Source organism: Temnothorax nylanderi, unplaced genomic scaffold, assembly GCF_030848795.1.
Source record: "Temnothorax nylanderi isolate EJ_2023f unplaced genomic scaffold, tnyl_v1.0 TNYL_tig0842_pilon, whole genome shotgun sequence".
NCBI classification, from domain to species: domain Eukaryota; kingdom Metazoa; phylum Arthropoda; class Insecta; order Hymenoptera; family Formicidae; genus Temnothorax; species Temnothorax nylanderi.
Window position 1 is genome coordinate 1 of NW_027249904.1, and position 6,107 is coordinate 6,107.

General features: G+C 37.2%; 1 pseudogene; it reads left to right on the top strand.

Moving 5' to 3' along the window:
• Positions 1-217: 217 nt before the first annotated feature.
• Positions 218-5,298, top strand: LOC139785606 (serine/threonine-protein phosphatase 6 catalytic subunit-like; annotated as a pseudogene).
• Positions 5,299-6,107: the final 809 nt, after the last annotated feature.

A 6,107-nucleotide genomic window follows, 5' to 3' on the forward strand; every position in this document is an offset into this window, starting at 1 on the left:
TTTTTATAAAACGGAAATATTTTATTATATAAAATTATTGAAGACATAATTATTATTACAATTTAAGAAATGCAGGGAGAATTTCTGATCGTTAAGTTAACATCATTATTCAAGTTCTTGTTGATTTACAGGAATACCTACATACATTTCATTATTAATAATCATGTGAACACAAGGTGCAACAATATTGTCAATAGGAATTAATTCAATATCAAGAGACACGGTAGTGTCTCGCGCCAAGTACACGCGGAGCGAGACCGACCGTGACTCTTTTACGCGACGCGACGGGTTGCGAGTACTCGAGATGTTGAGATCTCGATAAACGAGTGAACGGATCAAGTTCTAAGTAGGCTTGATCGACAGCTTGGGGTCGAAATAGGGGGGGGTTTCTCTTATAATATTCCGCTACGTGCCCTACGAGCGGAGATATTGCGACGCAAAGTCCAAATGTGAAAAATTTTATTTAAGATACTCCTCCTCCTAACGCCGCGATATCTTGATCACGTGATCAGAGAAAATGTCCCTTTCACTTTTTCGCCACTGGCGGCGCTTTCGCGCAGTGCAGATATAGTGCGTTCATATACGTGTTTGTACTGCGCGCAGTGCAGATGTACTGCGCGCAGTGCAGATAGTTAGTGCGTTCAGCGTGCTGTCACGTCACAGTCAGTTCACTTAACCTATCGAGAGATACGGTAGTGTCGGAGCGAGACCGACCGTGTGACTCTTTATATATATTGACAGCAGAGAGCTGATACTGAGATCAAGGAGTCAAGGAGCCTGTTCACACGAGGCGTTTCTGCCGCGCGATTGCGGCCGTGCGTTAACGTTTGCACGAGCCGCACGCTGTCGCGAGGTAAGGTGCGACAACGCGCGTACGCGAAACGGTAGTAACACCGTAATCGTGCCGGCGATATACTGAATTTGAATTGCTTCGTGCTTATCTGGAGATTTCGTATCCCTACATCGTGTTACCACCGCTGCCGGAAAAGAAGGTTCTCTACGCTTGGCAGAAAGTGACGACTGACACGTTCGATCCCGACTTCGTTGATCGCAGAAGAGCTGGACTCGAGGTACGTTTCCAATTTGCAATTATAACAGTATCGTGCGATGAATGTTGTACTAACCTCAAAGTCGGAGCATCCTTGCTCACCGCTACGGGATCGACGTAAAGTTTTAGCGGATTTTAATCTTCCGAATTAGCGTCGCAACAATATTAGTCTTCCATTATCTATTGCCTCACAACTTTTCGATTTTAATATTCTGTAGCTGTATAGTTATTTGTACACAATCGTGATATTAATATACATCAGATTGTTCATGTTTTTGTGCTGTTACAGTTCTATGATTTAGAGGAACTGTTTCGTAACGGTGGCCCCGTGCCAGATACAAATTACATATTCCTGGGAGATTTTGTCGATCGGGGCTACTATAGCTTAGAAACGTTTACTCGTCTGCTCACATTTAAAGCTAAATGGTCCGACAGGATAACGTTACTACGCGGTAATCACGAAACTAGACAAATCACGCACGTTTATTTGGATTTTACGGTAAGTGCGCAACGATACTTTCTTTTCTGGGCTTTTTTTACATTTGTGTATAATAAAGCTTTGATTTCATTGGTCTCTTCATTTTCTGTTCTAGATGAATGCCAAAACAAGTACGGCAATGCTAATGCGTGGAAGTACTGTTGTAGGGTATAACTCCACTTTTGATTACGCTCGAATAAAATTCTGTTTAGTTAATTGATGAACAGGTTCTTTGTGTACACGGTGGATTGTCTCCAGCTATTAGAACACTAGATCAAATTAGAACGATTGAAAGAAATCAAGAGATTCCACACAAAGGTATTAATTGTATAAAGTGATATGTCATTGCAAAAGTTACATAATAATAAAAGTTACATGACTGGATATTTACTGTTATTGTACAATAATAATAAAATATCGTTGCTTAATTGCCATATTACAGGTGCTTTCTGTGATTTGGTCTGGTCCGATCCAGAAGATGTAGAAACATGGACAGTAAGTCCGCGTGGTGCAGGCTGGCTGCTTGGCAGCAAAGTGACTTACATGTTCATGGAAGTGAATGATCTTAAACTCATCTGTAGGGCGCACCAATTAGTTCAGGAAGGTATGTCTTTGCTCAAATATTTCTGTCGCAGATTTTTTTAAATATCTCGGAAGTATGTATTGATGACGCATATTTTTATCATGCAGGTTATAGGTACATGATTAATGACAAACTCGTCACAGTGTGGTCGGTCCCAAATTATTGTTATCGATGTGGTAACAGCTAGTATCATGCAGTTCACGACAGTGGATCAGAGATCACCAGTGCTGTTCCAGGCAGTGCCTGATTCCGAGAGAGTAATCCCACCTCTAATGCCCACTCCGTACTTTTTGTGATCTATCTTAGTGGCTCATCTGTACGGATGCGGAAGAGAAATGTCTGTGTCTAGACTCTACGGAATCACATGATTTGATTGGCCGGATCCAGGCTGGTACCATGACGGACCCACACATTCATGAGAATATATCACTGATTATATACATATTACTTTAGAAAATTTTGATTCCCTTAAAAGAAATTATTTGATGCGTTCTACGATCAAAGTACGATACTTAGAGAGGACTGAATTGTCGTGTGATTGATCTTATTCAGGGAATGTTCTTTAGATTTTTTAAGAACTTTATCAGGTTTTACATGTTGTAAAGTTAATTACATGTTGTAAAGCTAACTTTTATATATCTACATAGTATCTGCCATTGCATCAGCCTGATTTTTGTAGCTCGAGAAAAAAAAAGAAAACGATATTTTGCATCAGAGCAAATGTGAACATTCTGTGGTATAGACGCTTTTGCTGTCTACTATGTACATTCTGTAGAGCATTCATATCTCAGAGCAGCATTCTGGACTTTAATGTTCAAAAGACTAAGAGCTTTTAAATAATTTATGAGCGCGAATAACGCAAATAGTCCAGTGCTGTGTGTGAATATAAAAAGAAAAGAAATATCACGTTTAAACATTCCGGCAAAAAGTACACTCTCTGAGTACAGTAAATGCTTCTCTGACATTACAATCGTTGTGCGTAGAATTCAGATTTATTAAAGCGTGAGCATATATAGTACTGTTAAGGTCTTCCTGAACATATAAATGATCTGTTGCTGGTTTAGGTACTGTGTGTGCTGCGTACCGTTCTTTTTTCTTCTAAATGCGCAATCGGTGTTCTTAGCAAGAATCGTAAATTCGGCTCTTTTTCGCCGAAGTACAAATAGCGTGTAGCAGTAGCCAAAGTTTTCCTGCTTAGGTAAGGAAATCCGATAGCGGGATCGTTATAGCATCTGTAGAGAGTTGTCTTATTATTTTTATGCACATGACATTTTTTTACGCTTAATTTTAAGAAATTCCGAGCTCAAATATTGTCTTTAACCTTTAGAGGCCGGGAAAAGGACTTGAAGAGTTTTTTTTTTTTTTACTATTTTTCCCTTATTCAACACACAAATTTTGCCCGAAAACATCAAATAGATTGTGTTTTTTGGGTGGTCGATATTTCGACCACCCCCGGCCTCTAAAGGTTAAACTACCTTGACACACATTAATGTTCTTTTCAAGAAAGATATCCACCGTTCGTTCGTCACACACACTTCTCTCTTTTATATATATATATATATATATATACATATATGCCAAATCGCTGTCGTATTGAATAATCGTAATTAACTAATTGTCATAAGTTCATTAATGTAGGGAGCAACTTGAAAAAAAAAAAACCGAGACCCTTAGCAATGTGCCTCTAAATTAATAAGCGTTTGTGTAATATAATGATACGATATTGATATGACATAATTAATGGAAATGCACCGGCCATTGCGTATCATAAGCCTGAATTCTGACCATCGATTTTTGCTAGCTCACGATAATTCCTAACCGATCACAGACCCGACAAATATGGCATTGGCATTGTGGCACAGGCTGTCAAGTTGAGACTACTCTATTTTGAATTTTGTGATGTAGACCGAAGGAGGCGTGTGCAATGGTCATGTCGATGTTTATAACGACTCTCCTTGTCGCACCATTCGAAGAGGTGTTTTGCGAAGATCCGTTATTCCAAGAAATGTAATAAACTTTGAACAGTGCCTTCAGAACTATAACACGACGGTCTACTAGAAGTATAAATGCTTTCTTATTCTATTTCATATAAGCCTTCCGCTATTGTTTTGGAACGAGCCTTTGCTTTTTCGCGAAACTTTTCTACGATATTACGTTTTACGATTTTACTACCTTTTAGGTCTACTCTTACAATTTTACATCACGCGCGCGCGGTATATTCTCTATTTGTACTACATATTATAACGTACAATTACAATTGCGCGATACTTTACGCGAGTAATGTATTACATAAGGTAGAGAGGAGCGCATCTAGAACGAATTGGGACACGGAGCTTGCGTTACAAACTCGACTCGCTACATTTGCAGCCTCCGAGTCGTGAAACGGTTTCGCAACGACGAGAACGCCCTACGTGCGGTACGGATATCATTAGAAATCCTTAAAAAAAAAAAAGAAAAGAAGTATTAGCCTCTGTATCTATTGGGGTGTTCGCGGCGTTTCGTTTACCGGAATGCCTCTGTCTGTGATCGCTTTAATCTTATCGAAGTGTCCAAGCGCTTGCGGCGACTCGATATTAATAATCGGTAAGCTCGCGAGAGAGAGAACAAATAAAGACAATTTGCAAGATAAAAATAAAATAACGAAGACTAATTTAGCTTAATGTGCTCCGTGCGGGAGCTTGAACACTGCGCATAATCCTTAAAGATCTCACAGGTAGACACCATTTTAAAACGATCATCATGTACCTTGAAAGTATAGACTTTGTTATGTTAATGTAATGAAGAACGTTTGTAATAAAAATTCGCAAAAAATCGCACTTGATCGCATTGTCAATAATAGAGAAGAACACGATCGCATAGTGCAGACCAAACGCTTTGGACCAAACGCTATGGTACATGAGCATATTTACAGTTCGAAGACCAAGAGGTAGAGCCGCGGGGATACGACGACAAGAAGAAAGATGTCGTCAGCTAACCACCATTGGGGTAGACGAGGCAGAAGACCGAGACAGTAACATAATTATTTTTAAGCCGTATTTTTAAGCAGTAATATAACCCGTCAGTATTATATATTCGTACCTCTGACCATACACATATGAACACACACATACAAAGTGAATATGTGAATATGCTACGTTTCTTATACATACATGAAAACATAATTGCTAAATAAACATTTAATAAAACTATTATATTGTTATTTACTTCATACTTACCAAATCAAGTTTTATTTAATATGTATAATCTATTGTAACTGTAAATAAATTTATTATTTACTGTATAATTAAATGCTGGTACATTCAAGAAATTTGTAATTCTGACCTGGATTTATATCCTGTCTAAACTACACATGTATGTTTAAATTGATGTTTTACCTAGTTATTGCACCAATAATGTTTAAATAAATCGTAGCTTTAGTTTTTAACGCAGGAAAAGAAAATTTAACGTTTAAGCGCTAACCAATGTTGATGCATTTTTCTGAAGAAATACTTACAGATTGATTTTGTTGCATATTCGAAATCTAAAATCCGAGCATGCTAGAAGCACTTTCATTATCTTCAATGTGTCAGGTATTTTAAAAGAACACTAAATTTATCTTTAAAAATAGGCAAAATTCAAGCAGCTGTAACTTTGTTAAAAATGAACAAAATTTAAATTTAAAAAAAGGATTTTAAAGCTTGAAATCTCTACTTTTGAAAGTTTTTATCGTGGATTGAATAAGAAATGAGCATTTTGACTTTGATTGCTCATAACTTCCTTAAAAAACATCGTATTACAATTCAAAAAACAGATTCTTAAAGCTGAAACTTTGCTTTATTGAACGGTATAATTGCCAAATTTTTTAAAATAACAAATAGACATGATACAAATAAATGAAAATAATGTAAATTATTTTTAAATGCAGAGTACTTAAAAGTACAAAAAAACATAAAGAATAAATTTGTTTTATTTGTATCATGTCTACATGTTATTTAAAAAAATCTATTTTCTTAGAAATA